The 14486-nt window shown below is 40.1% G+C and overlaps 1 long non-coding RNA gene across 2 annotated transcripts; it reads left to right on the top strand.

Moving 5' to 3' along the window:
* The first annotated feature begins 3203 nt into the window (after positions 1–3203).
* Positions 3204–13673, top strand: LOC113900383. 2 transcript variants are annotated; one of them, XR_003513132.1, is made up of 4 exons: positions 3204–3262; positions 3380–3467; positions 3807–3898; positions 13634–13673. It is a non-coding gene; the product is annotated as an uncharacterized LOC113900383 (long non-coding RNA). The 2 variants fall into 2 exon arrangements; XR_003513131.1 differs by lacking the exon at positions 13634–13673 and adding an exon at positions 7912–7951 and having other exon boundaries at positions 3205–3262.
* The last annotated feature ends 813 nt before the right edge of the window (positions 13674–14486 follow it).

Genomic DNA, 14486 nt, shown 5'->3' with positions numbered 1-14486 from the left:
ACTCCTATGGATACCGAATCCATGGCTGCTCAAGTCCATTATATAAAATGATACACATCCTCCAGTATACTTTCAAACGTCTCTAGATTACTTATAATACTTACTACAATGTATATGCTTTGTGTGTAGCTGTAAATGTTAAAGCTATGTAAATACCCTCCTTCATTTGGTGGGAATGTAACTTGGTACAGCCATTATGGAGAACAGTATGGGAGTTCCTTAAAAAAAAACAAAAATAGAGCTACCATAAGACCCAACAATTCCACTCCTAGGCATATATCCTGAGAAAACCGAAATTTGAAAAGATGCATGCACCCTAAATGTCATTGCAGCACTTTTTACAATAGCCCAGGATGCTAATAAAGTAATGCTCAAAATTCTCCAAGCCACGCTTCAGCAATACGTGAACCGTGAATTTCCAGGTATTCAAGCTGGTTTTAGAAAAGCAGAAGAACCAGAGATCAAATTGCCAACATCTGCTGGATCACGGAAAAAGCAAGAGAGTTCCAGAAAAACATCTATTTCTGCTTTACTGACTATGCCAAAACCTTTAACTGTGTGGATCACAATAAACTGTGGAAAATTCTGAAAGAGATGGGAATACCAGACCACCTTACCTGCCTCTTGAGAAACCTGTATGCAGGTCAGGAAGCAACAGTTAGAACTGGACATGAAACAGCAGACTGGTTCCAAATAGGAAAAGGAGTACATCAAGGCTGTATATTGTCACCCTGCTTATTTAACTTCTATGCAGAGTACATCATGAGAAACGCTGGGCTGGAAGAAGCACAAGCTGGAATCAAGATCACTGGGAGAAATATCAATAACCCCAGATATGCAGATGACACCACCCTTATGGCAGAAAGTGAAGAAAAACTAAAGAGCCTCTTGATGAAAGTGAAAGAGGAGAGTGAAAAAGTTGGCTTAAAGCTCAACATTCAGAAAACGAAGATCATGGCATCCGGTCCCATCACTTCATTCCAAATAGATGGGGTAACAGTGGAAACAGTGAGAGACTTTATTTTTGTGGGCTCCAAAATCACTGCAGATGGTGACTGCAGCCATGAAATTAAAAGATGCTTACTCCTTGGAATGAAAGTTATGACCAACCTAGACAGCATATTAAAAAGCAGAGACATTACTTTGTCAACAAAGGTCCGTCTAGGCAAGGCTTTGGTTTTTCCAGTAGTCATGTATGGATGTGAGAGCTGGACTATAAAGAAAGCTGAGCGCTGAAGAATTGATGCTTTTGAACTGTGGTGTTGGAGAAGACTCTTGAGAGTCCCTTGGACTGCAAGGAGATCCAACCAGTTCATCCTAAAGGAGATCAGTCCTGGGTGCTCATTGGAAGGATTGATGTTGAAGCTGAAACTCTAATACTTTGGCCACCTGATGTGAAGACCTGACTCATTTGAAAAGACCCTGATGCTGGGAAAGATTGAAGGCAGGAGAAGAGGAAGATAGAGGATGAGATGGCTGGATGGCATCAGTGACTCAATGGACATGAGTTTGGGTAGACTCCAGGAGTTGGTGATGGACAGGGAGGCCTGGCATGCTGTGGTTCATGGGGTCAGAAAGAGTGGGACATGACTGAGCGACTGAACTGAACTGAGGACATGGAAGCAACCTAAACGTCCAATGACAGAGGAATGGAGAAAGAAGATGCAGTACATGTGTAGAATAGAATCTGCTGCTGCTGCTAAGTTGCTTCAGCCATGTCTGACTCTGTGGGACCCCATAGACGGCAGCCCACCAGGCTCCCCCGTCCCTGGGATTCTCCAGGCAAGAACACTAGAGTGGGTTGCCATTTCCTTCTCCAGTGCATGAAAGTGAAAAGTGAAAGTGAAAGTGAAGTTGCTCAGTCGTATCCAACTCTTAGCGACCCCATGGACTGCAGCCTACCAGGCTCCTCCATCCATGGGATTTTCCAGGCAAGAGTACTGGAGTGGGGTGCCATTGCCTTCTCCGAACATATATACACTACTATTTATAAAATAGATAACTAATGAGAACCTACTGTATGGTACAGGGAACTCTCCTCAGTGCTATGTGGTGACCTCAATGGGAAGGAAACATAAGAGTGCGTATATGTATATGTATAACTGACTCATTTTTCTGCACAACAGAAACTAACACAACATTGCAAAGCAATTATACGCCAATAAAAATTAGCTTTACAAACCATGTAAATAGATACCAGAGTGCACAAAATTCAAGTTTCACTTTCTGAAACTTTCTGTAATTTTTTTCTAAATATTTTTGATCATGGTTGAATCCACAGATGCAGAACCTGGGGATACAGAGGGATGACTGTGCAATGAAATTATGATTCCTGAATGAAATGTCTTTATTAGGGAAACTAATGAAGGATTTCTTTCTTTTTTAAATTTATTTATTTTATTTTTGATTGTGCTGGGTCTTCATTGCTGTGCACGGGCTTTTCTCTAGTTGCAGCAAGTGGGGGCTTCTCTTTGCTGTGGCATCTGGTTGCGGAGCATGGGCTCTAGGCACATGGGTTTCAGCAATTGCAGTGTGTGGGCTCGGTAATTGTGGAGCACCGTTTTAGTTGCTCCGTGGCATGTGGAGTCTTCCCTGATCAGGGATCAAACTTGTGTCCCCTGCATTGGCGGGCAGATTCTCATACCACCAGAGAAGTCCATGAAGAGTTTCTTGACTGTGAGAAAGCTTTCACATCATCACATGCATTACAGCAAGCTCTCGGAAATAGTTCTGGTCAGAAATGCAGTACTGAGGGGAAAACATTGCAGACGGATCTGGAGACCTGAATTCTAGCCCCTGCTCAACCAGTAACCATTTGGATAACGTTTACCACTTGGGCAAGTCACTTAGCTTCTCTAGGCCTAACTGTATAAACTAGATGACCTCAGGATTTATTTCAAGCCCTCGTTTTTCACCACTCCATTCCCATATCTCAGAAAGATGTTTTGCATACATTTCAAAATAATACTTATCCCTGTTTATAGTGTCATTAATAAAGATGATTCTGCCAACTTGTGCTTAACCCTTGAGCAAGTAGAAATTGAATGTTATGTCAAATAAATATCAGAGGAAAAAATAGCTGAGATTTGACCTCATTTTTTGAGTAGATATGTTTGTGGTTGTCAGCTAGCTAAGCCACTAATTTAGTTAATATTATACAGAGTTATTGCTAAACTCTCCTTTCCCCCAGATAATGACTAAAAATCAAAGTTTATGTCATGGGTTATTACAAGTTGGTAAAACTCTGAATTCATCGTACCAGGTAACAAATATCATATTAGAGTTAATTTTATTTATTTATTTAAAAAATTTTGGCCATACCACCTGGCATTTGGGATTTTAGTTCCATGACTAGAGTTTGACCCCATTCCCCCTGCAGTGGAAGCACGGAGACCACTGGACTGCCAGGGAAGACCCCGGAGTTGATTTTAGATGGAAAAATGACTCTAGCATCATTGACTGAAAAGGTAAAGAACAAAAGTGCTGACTGCTGCCTGAAAAAATTTAGCTTGGTAAATGTATATCTGAAACAGTGGCAGGCACTATGGCAGGATGAGATGCAGTCAGCATAGCAGTGAGAACATGGGCTGCAGAGCTGTATATTCAGATCTGAAGTCTGACTCTACTACTTGCTGGCGGTATGACTTTGTAAAGTTGCTTAAACCCTCCAGATGTCAGCTTTTTTGAATGTGACAGGAATAATACTAGTACATAACTCATAGAGTTGTTAGGATGATTAAATAATACTTGTAAAGCACTTAAAACACTACTCATTACATGTTCTCTGTTGTTACTGTTATTAATAGGAACTGAGATGGGAAGAGGGAGAACTAGTCAAGACAGGAAGGCAAGCGTGGTCACACTAAGAAAAAGATGCTGAGAGCAAGTTCAGAAATGGGTAAGATAGTAGTACTTTCCATGTCTACTTCCTACATTGATTGTTCTCTGGATGTGACTACAATACTCTTGTATATAACTCTTCACTCTCTGCATGTGGTGGGTAATATTTCAAAGTGATTTCATACATACCTCATTTGATTATCAGCAATCTAGGGAGGTAAAATCTCTTACCCAATCTAGCAAATACCGCTGACTCCCACAGAATGCGCATAAGGCAAGCCCAGGACAGTGCATTAGAGTGCATGAGCACAGTGCCAGAGAGCACAGCAGAGCTCAGCAGGCCGTCTCCTATCTGGACGCTCAGAAGTGTTGCTGGGCTCTTTATATGCACCGGAGATGTAATGTGGGGTTGTTTTCTTTCCCAAGATGACCTTATTGTACATTTCTTGAAAGCATTATGTTTGATCATCCTCATAGCTTCACATCTACCACCTGTACATCATGTTTGTTGGTAATAATAGTAAGCATATTTTGCATGCTTCACCCAGACTTGCACTTCCTTGTGGCTCAGCTGGTAAAGAATCTGCCTGAAATGCAGGAGACCTGGGTTCAATCCCTGGGTTGTGAAGATCCCCTGGAGAAGAGAAAGGCTACCCACTCCAGTATTCTTGCCTGGAGAATTCCATGTCAGTCCATGGGGTCTCAAAGAGTCGGACACGACTGAGCAACTTTCACTTCACTTCACTACACGGCTGATCGACTTTCACTTTGTGACTTTCACGTCACTTCACCGGCCTTAATTCACTTCACTTCACCGGCCTTAATTTTGTATCAGAAAGTAGCCATTTAAAGCATTTTCTTTGCTTAACTCTGGGAGGTACTTGTATTGCTGCATCTTATGTTGTTTGTTTTTGCTATGATAGCAAAGCAATACCCTATGAAACAGTGCCACAAAAATATTTCACATAGAGTTAGGGAAGACCCATAGAAATGGTCTATATGGTGACGATAGAACATAATCTCTGGCTGAGTAACAGGAAATGTGTCATAGAAGTTATTGGCTTATTATAAATTAAGACAATAATTAACATTGACCACTTTCTGTGTGCCTGGCAATATGCCAGGTGTTTTATGTGAATATAACCCACATGATATTGCAGTATGCCCAGCATGTGGCAAACAGTAGGAGTTTAATAGATATTTGTTGAGTAAATAAATCTATGGGATAGGAATTACTTTTATCCACTTTATAAATGATGAAAATCAGGTTTAGAATTTTAAGCTTAGCCTAAGATCACATAACTATTAAGTAACTAGTGAACCTAGTTGGTCAACTGAAATTTGATTGTAGCATAACATAATGTAGTGGTTCAGCGTGGGAATTCTGGAGCCAGCCAGACCACCTAGTTTCGAATCCTAGCTCTGCCACTTGCAAACTGTATGACCTTGGGGAAGTTACCTGGCCTTTCTGTGCCTCAGTTCCTTCATCTGTAAATTAGAAATAGTAATTCCAACCTTCCAACGTCATTGAGGTGATTAAATGAGATCGTACATGTAAAGCACTTAGAACTGTGCCTGGCATTCTCTAAATATAACTATCACTGTTCAGTAGAGTCTTATATTACATACCAGTAGAGCTTTCTACTTTTCAAAGAAAAATTTTTATATTATCATAATATCCTTATAAGGTACTCAATAATCACTATAATTAATATAATAGTATCTTATGCAGTATAACCTATAAAAATATTGAGTCACTATGTTGTACACCAAAACTATTGTAAGTCAACTATACTTCAATTTCAAAAATAATAGTATCTCACTTAATCCTCACAATAGTCCATTTTATAGATTACAAGAATCAGGCTCAGAAAGATTAAATGGATTGCTAAAGATCACAAAGCAACTAGTTAGGCCCTGTTGGGAAAAGATAGAATGAAAGATTAAAGATAACACACAGTGTCAACTCTTAGAATAACTTTTAAGAAGGGAGTAGAGGGAAGACAGACAGGAAAACAACTAGCTCATTCAAGGCATAATGAAGCCATGTACTAAACGGGGTTCAGGTTACATGTTGAGGAAAGCCAAAAGAAGAATTGATGAATTCTGTCTGGAGGTAGTATGTTTGCCTAGAATCCATCCCAATGGCACCAAAGCAGATCACTGTTTTCATGGCAATGAAACATATTGCATCTGTTTGAAGTCAAAAAAGTTTGAAGGTCTTGGAGTAGCAGATAAACATGGAAAGGAGTTTCCCAAAGAAAAAAATGCCTAAGCATTCATAATCACTCCCACACATTTGGGGATGTGGGAAGGAAACAGTGACCTTCATTTTAACGGACAAATTAAGTATTCAGTACCAAGGATAATGTGAACAGTATAGAAAATGAATCGACATGGCCTGAGCCATGTGGAAATTATGTGAAAATAAGTAACTATATAGACGACAGACTGTTTCATACACCTGGGTGCGAATCTTGGGAAAACCTAGAAGCCACAGTTGAGAACACGTCAAACTCAAATCTTGGGGCCTCTTTGGTTCTAGACTCCCTCTAGTGGTTCAACATTGGTGCTGTAATTGGTACGCTTCAGTTGATAGAATCCACCAAATTTGGGATCATATTAAAAGCAAATAAGCAGGGAATTCCCTGGTGGTCCAGTGGCCAAGACTCCACACTCCCAATGCAAGGGACCCGGGTTCCATCTCCATCCCTGGTCAGGAAAGTAGATCTGGCATGCCACAACTAAGAACTCGCCTGCTGCAGCTAAGTGTCCTGCCCGCCACAGTGAAGACTGGAGATCTTCACTGAGTGCTGCAACTGAGGCCAGTGCAGCCGAATAAATCAATAAAAGCAAATAAGCAAAAGAACCACACAACTCTTACTAAAATGGTTTCTCACACACACAAAAAAACTATTTTGTTGAATGGTATAATTTCAACTATTGAGGTAGTGGGAATAATAGGGTTGCAAAGGGTCTGATCTAAAAAGGAACACAGTGGATATCACAGGCTAACTGGAAAAGCCAGTTTTAGTTCTTCTGATGTGTGGGTAAGAGCTGAAGGTCAAGGAACAGGGTTCCTGTATGCTTTTGTTTGCAAACTAAGGTGAGAACTCAACTTTTTAGGGATAAAGAGAAGTGGATATTTTCTAGGTATGTGGATCCTACAGGGTCAGACAACTCTAGCTTGGCCTTGTATAAAGTCAACCTTTAGACTAACCCAAAGAAATACATAGTTTCTTTCATACCATATTCCTAATTTTGCAGCCTCTACATCTGTATTAAACCAAATTCAGAAAATTCTAAGAGTGATATAACTTTGTTTCCCTGCATTGGCTTTGGTTATGCCCTTTGGCTATGTCTTTAAAAAGTCTCCTACTTCTCCTACATGACCGCATGAGGAGGAAGACTTCTGTGTTTCCCTTCCTGCCAGTTCTGCATTATAGATACACATAAATCTGCCAACTCTTTAATATGACAGCCCTTTACATACTTAAGAGTGTTATCATGTCCTCATTAAGTCTTCTTTCCCTTTTTTGGATTTCCAAAGCTTTTTGGAACCAGAATAAGGGAACCTCTGTGAGGTACAGCTATCATGATTGAATAAATTACTGGGCATTTGTTCACACTTTCAGAGGTAAAAACACTGGCTTAAAAAAATATGTATTGAATACAGTCGACTTACAATGTTGTGTTACGTTTAGGTGCACAGTGAAGTGAATGAGTCACATATGTACATATATCCATTTCTTTTTTCAGATTTTTCCCCATATAGGTTATTACAGAATATTGAGCAGAGTTCCCTGTGCTATTCAGCAGGTTCTTGTTAGTTATCTATTTTGTATATAGTAGTGTAGTAGTGTGCATATTATGTTAATCCCAATCTCCTAGGTTATCTTCTCCCATCCCTTTCGCCTTTGGTAACCATAAATTTGCTATGTCTGCAAGTCTATTTCTGTTTTGTAAATAAGTTCATTTTTATCCTTTTTTAAGATTCCACATGTAAATGATATCATATATTTGCCTAAGTTCATCCATGTTGCTTCAAAATACAATGGCTTTTTATTTCAGAAAATACAAAGCTGTTCTTCAGGATAGAAAGCCCAGAGATGAATCCATGCGCCAGTGGACACCTAATTTATGACAAAGGCAGCAAGAATATACAATGGAGAAAAGACAGCCTCTTCAATAAGTGGTGCTGGGAAAACTGGACAGCTACATGTAAAAAAATGAAATTAGAACATTCCCTAACACCATATACAAAAATAAACTCAGAATGGATTAAAAACCTACATGTAAGACCAGACACTATAAAATTCTTAGATGAAAACATAGGCAGAACACTCTTTGACATAAATTACAGCAAAATCTTTTTTGACTGACCTCCTAGAGTAATGAGAATGAAAGCAAAAATAAACAAATAGGACATAATTAAACTTAAAAGCTTTTGCACAGCAAAGGAAACCATAAATCTGACAAAGAAACAGCCCTCAGAATGGGATAAAATAATAGCAAATGAAGCAACTGACAAAGGATTAATTTCTAAAACATACAAACAGCTCATATAGCTCAACGTAAAAAAATCCAATAAAAAAATGGGCAAAAGACCTGAATATATACTTGTCAAAGGAGACACAGAGATGGTCAACAAATACATGAAAAGATGCTCAACATTACTAATTACTAGAGAAATGCAAGTCAAAACTACAATGAGGTATCACCTCACACTGATCAGAATGTCTATCATCAAAAAATCCACAAACAATAAATTCTGGAGAGGGTGTGGAGAAAACGGAACCCTCATACTCTGTTGGTGGGACTGTAAATTGATATAGTCACTATGGAGAATAGTATGGAGGTTCCTTAAAAAACTAAAAATAGGTATAACCCAGCAATTCCAATTCTGGGTGTATACCCAGAGAAAACCATAATTCAAAAAGACACATGCACCCCAATGTTCAATGCAGAACTGTTTACAATAGTCGACACAGAAGCAACCTAAATGTTCATCAATAGAGAAGTGGATAAAGAAGGTGTGGTACATATATACAATGGGATATTCCCTGGTCATAAAAATAAATGAAATTGGGCCATTTGTAGAAATGTGGATGGATTTAGAGACTGTCTCACAGAGTGAAGAAAGTCACAGAAAAGTGAATATCATTATTAACTCATATATGTGGAATCTAGAAACATGGTATCAGTTCAGGTCAGTTGCTCAGTTGTGTCTGACGCTTTGCGACCCCATGGACTGCAGCACACCAGGCCTCCCTGTCCATCGCCAACTCCCAGAGTTTACTCAAACTCATGTCCATTGAGTCAGTGATGCCATCCAACCATCTCATCCTTTGTTGTCCCCTTCTCCTCCCACCTTCAATCTTTCCTAACATCAGGGTCTTTTCAAATGAGTCAGCTCTTCCAATCAGGTGGCCAAAGTATTGGAGTTTCAGCTTCAGCATCAGTCCTTACAATGAATATTCAGGACTGATTTCCTTTAGGATTTACTGGTTTGATCTGCTTGCAGTCCAACACCATAGTTCAAAATTCTTCTCCAACACCATAGTTCAAAAGCATCAATTTTTCTACGCTCAGCTTTCTTTAGTCTAATTCTCACATCCATACATGACTACTAGAAAAACCATAGCCTTGACTAGGTGGACATTTGTTGGCAAAGTAACGTCTCTGCTTTTTAATATGCTACCTCAGTTGGTCATAACTTTTCTCCCAAGGGTCTTCTACAACACCATAGTTCAAAAGCATCAATTCTTCGGTGCTCAGCTTTCTTTATAGTCCAACTCTCACATCCATACGTGACTACTAGAAAAACCATAGCCTTGACAAGATGGACCTTTGTTGGCAAAGTAATGTCTCTGCTTTTTAATATATTGTCTAGATTGGCCATAACATTTCTCCCAAGGAGCAAGTGTCTTTTAATTTCATGGCTGCAGTCACCATCTGCGGTGATTTTGGAGCCCCCCCAAAATAAAGTCTGCCACTGTTTCCACTGTTTCTCCATCTATTTGCCATGAAGTGATGGGGCTGGATGCCATGATCTTCGTTTTCTGAATGTTGAGCTTTAAGCCAACTTTTTCACTCTCCTCTTTCACTTTCATCAAGAGGCTTTTTAGTTCCTCTTCACTTTCTGCCATAAGGGTGGTGTCATCTGCATATCTGAGGTTATTGATATTTCTCCCAGCAATCTTGATTCTAGCTTGTGCTTCTTCCAGCCCAGCATTTCTCATGATGTACTCTGCATATAAGTTAAATAAGCAGGGTGACACTATACAGCCTTGACATACTCCTTTTCCTATTTGGAACCAGTCTGTTGTTCCATGTCCAGTTCGAACTGTTGCTTCCTGACCTGCATACAGTTTTCTCAAGAGGCAGATCAGGTGGTCTGGTATTCCCATCTCTTTCAGAATTTTCCACAGTTTATTGTGATCCACACAGTCAACGACTTTGGCATAGTCAATAAGGCAGAAATAGATGTTTTTCTGGAACTCTCTTGCTTTTTCTAGGATCTGTCAATTTGATCTGGTAATTTGATCTCTGGTTCCTCTGCCTTTTCTAAATCAGCTTGAACAACTAGTTTATGGTTCACATACTATTGAAGCCTGGTTTGGAGAATTTTGAGCATTACTTTACTAGCGTGTGAGATGAGTGCAATTGTGCAGTAGTTTGAGCATTCTTTGGCATTGCCTTTCTTTAGGATTGGAATGAAAACTGACCTTTTCCAGTCCTGTGGCCACTGCTGAGTTTTCCAAATTTGCTGGCATATAGAGTGCAGCACTTTCATAGCATCATCTTTTAGGATTTGAAATAGCTCAACTGGAATTCCATCACCTCCACTAGCTTTGTTCATAGTGGTACTTCCTAAGGCCCACTTGACTTCACATTCCAGGATGTCTGGCTCTGGGTGATCAGACCATCATGATTATCTGGGTTGTGAAGATCTTTTTTGTACAGTTTTTCTGTGTATTCTTGCCACCTCTTCTTAATATCTTCTGCTTCTGTTAGGTCCATACCATTTCTGTCCTTTATCGAGCCCATCTTTGCATGAAATGTTCCCTTGGTATCTTTAATTTTCTTGAAGAGATCTCTAGTCTTTCCTATTCTATTATTTTCTTCTATTTTTTTGCACTGATCACTGAGGAAGGATTTCTTATCTCTCCTTGGTCTTCTTTGGAACTCTGCACTTAAATGGGTATACTGGAGATCAGTGGAGAAATAACTCTGAAAGAATGAAGGGATGGAGCCAAAGGAAAAAGAATAGCCAGCTGTGGATGTGACTGGTGATAGAAACAAGGTCCGATGATGTAAAGAGCAATATTGCATAGGAACCTGGAATGTCAGGTCCATGAATCAAGGCAAGTTGGAAGTGGTCAAACAAGAGATGGCAAGAGTGAATGTCGACATTATAGGAATCAGCGAACTGAAATGGACTGGAATGGGTGAACTTAACTCAGATGACCATTATATCTACTACTGCGGGCAGGAATCCCTCAGAAGAAATGGAGTGGCCATCATGGTCAACAAAAGAGTCCGAAATGCAGTACTTGGATGCAATCTCAAAAACGACAGAATGATCTCTGTTAGTTTCCAAGGCAAACCATTCAATATCACAGTAATCCAAGTCTATGCCCCAACCAGTAACACTGAAGAAGCTGAAGTTGAACGGTTCTATGAAGACCTACAAGACCTTTTAGAACTAACACCCCCAAAAAAAGATGTCCTTTTCATTATAGGTGACTGGAATGCAAAAGTAGGAAGTCAAGAAACACCTGAAGTAACAGGCAAATTTGGCCTTGGAATACAGAATGAAGCAGGGCAAAGACTAATAGAGTTTTGCCGAGAAAATGCACTGGTCATAACAAACACCCTCTTCCAGCAACACAAGAGAAGACTCTAAACATGGACATCACCAGATGGTCAACACCGAAATCAGATTGATTATATTCTTTGCAGCCAAAGATGGAGAAGCTCTATACAGTCAGCCAAAACAAGACCAGAAGCTGACTGTGGCTCAGACCATGAACTCATTGCCAAATTCAGACTTAAATTGAAGAAAGTAGGGAAAACCACTAGACCATTCAGGTATGACCTGAATCAAATCCCTTATGCTTATATAGTGGAAGTGAGAAATAGATTTAAGGGCCTAGATATGATAGATAGAGTGCTGATGAGCTATGGAATGAGGTTCGTGACATTGTACAGGAGACAGGGATCAAGACCATCCCCAGGGAAAAGAAATTCACGAAAGCAAAATGGCTGTCTGAGGAGGCCTTACAAATAGCTGTGAAAAGAAGAGAAGCGAAAAGCAAAGGAGAAAAGCAAAGATATAAACATCTGAATGCAGAGTTCCAAAGAATAGCAAGGAGAGATAAGAAAGCCTTCCTCAGCCATCTATGCAAAGAAACAGAGGAAAACAACAGAATGGGAAAGACTAGAGATCTCTCAAGAAAATCAGAGATACCAAAGGAACATTTCATGCAAAGATGGGCTCGATAAAGGACAGAAATGGTTTGGACCTAACAGACGCAGAAGATATTAAGAAGAGATGGCAAGAATACACAGAAAAACTGTACAAAAAAGATCTTCACGACCCAGATAATCACGATGGTGTGATCACTGACCTAGAGCCAGACATCCTGGAATGTGAAGTCAAGTGGGCCTTAGAAAGCATCACTACAAACAAAGCTAGTGGAGGTGATAGAATTCCAGTTAAGCTATTTCAAATCCTGAAAGATGATGCTGTGAAAGTGCTGCACTCAATATGCCAGCAAATTTGGAAAACTCAGCAGTGGCCACAGGGCTGGCAAAGGTCAGTTTTCATTCCAATCCCAAAGAAAGGCAATGCCAAAGAATGCTCAAACTACCGCACAATTGCACTCACCTCACATGCTAGTAAAGTAATGCTCAAAATTCTCCAAGCCAGGCTTCAGCAATATGTGAACCGTGAACTTCCAGATGTTCAAGCTGGTTTTAGAAAAGGCAGAGGAACCAGAGATCAAATTGCTAACATCTGCTGGATCATGGAAAAAGCAAGAGAGTTCCAGAAAAACATCTATTTCTGCTTTATTGACTATGCCAAAGCCTTTGACTGTGTGGATCACAATAAACTGTGGAAAATTCTGAAAGAGATGGGACTACCAGACCACCTGACCTGCCTCTTGAGAAATTTGTATGCAGGTCAGGAATCAACAGTTAGAACTGGACATGGAACAACAGACTGGTTCCAAATAGGAAAAGGAGTATGTCAAGGCTGTATATTGTCACCCTGTTTATTTAACCTATATGCAGAGTACATCATGAGAAACTCTGGGCTGGATGAAGCACAGGCTGTAATCAAGATTGCCGGGAGAAATATCAATAACCTCAGATATGCAGATGACACCACCCTTATGGCAGAAAGTGAAGAGGAACTAAAAAGCCTCTTGATGAAGGTGAAAGTGGAGAGTGAAAAAGTTGGCTTAAAGCTCAACATTCAGAAAACAAAGATCATGGCATCCGGTCCCATCACTTCATGGGAAATAGATGGGGAAACAGTGGAAACAGTGTCAGACTTTGTTTTTCTGGGCTCCAAAATTACTGAAATTAAAAGACGCTTACTCCTTAGAAGGAAAGTTATGACCAACCTAGATAGCATATTCAAAAGCAGAGACATTACTTTGCCAACAAAGGTTCGTCTAGTCAAGGCTATGGTTTTTATTGTGGTCATGTATGGATGTGAGAGTTGGACTGTGAAGAAGGCTGAGCGCCGAAGAATTGATGCTTTTGAACTGTGGTGTTGCAGAAGACTCTTGAGAGTCCCTTGGACTGCAAGGAGATCCAACCAGTCCATTCTGAAGGAGATCAGCCCTGGGATTTCTTTGGAAGGAATGATGCTAAAGCTGAAACTCCAGTACTTTGGCCACCTCATGCGAAGAGTTGACTCATTGGAAAAGACTCTGATGCTGAGAGGGATTGGGGGCAGGAGGAGAAGGGGACGACAGAGGATGAGATGGCTGGATGGCATCACTGACTCGATGCACGTAAGTCTGGGTGAACTCTGGGAGTTGGTGATGGACAGGGAGGCCTGGCGTGCTGCGATTCATGGGGTCGCAAAGAGTCGGACACGACTGAGTGATTGATCTGATCTGATCTTTCCTTTCCTCCTTTTCTTTTTGCTTCTCTTCTTTTCACAGGTATTTGTATGGTCTCCTCAGACAAAGCAAGAGTAAAGACAGAGACGTTGAGAACAGCTGTGTGGATACCAAGAGGGAAGGGTTGTGGCAGGAATTGGGAGATTGGGATTGACATATATACACTATTCATGTTATGTATAAAATAGATAACTAATGAGACCGTACTGTATCGGGAACTCTACTAAATGCTCTGTGGTGACCTAAGTGGGAAGGAAATCCAAAAAAGAGGATATATGATTCACTTTGCTGTACAGTAGAAACATTATAAAGCAACTGTACTCCAATAAAAATTTTAGAAATTACAAAGCTTTCTTGAGAAGTCTGAATTTACAGTCTTTGTTCTTCAAAGAGAATAGAAAGCACTAGGATTAAGAGAAAGAAGAAAACAGGGTTTAATTGGTGATTTCCCCATCTAAGGATCTCCTCTCAGTATAATTTCCTGGTTCCTTTTAGGTTGTTCCA

This window comes from Bos indicus x Bos taurus, chromosome 10 (assembly GCF_003369695.1).
Source record: "Bos indicus x Bos taurus breed Angus x Brahman F1 hybrid chromosome 10, Bos_hybrid_MaternalHap_v2.0, whole genome shotgun sequence".
NCBI lineage: Eukaryota > Metazoa > Chordata > Mammalia > Artiodactyla > Bovidae > Bos > Bos indicus x Bos taurus.
The sequence above is the reverse complement of the archived record's forward strand: the minus strand, read 5'-3'. Positions and strand labels throughout refer to the sequence as shown.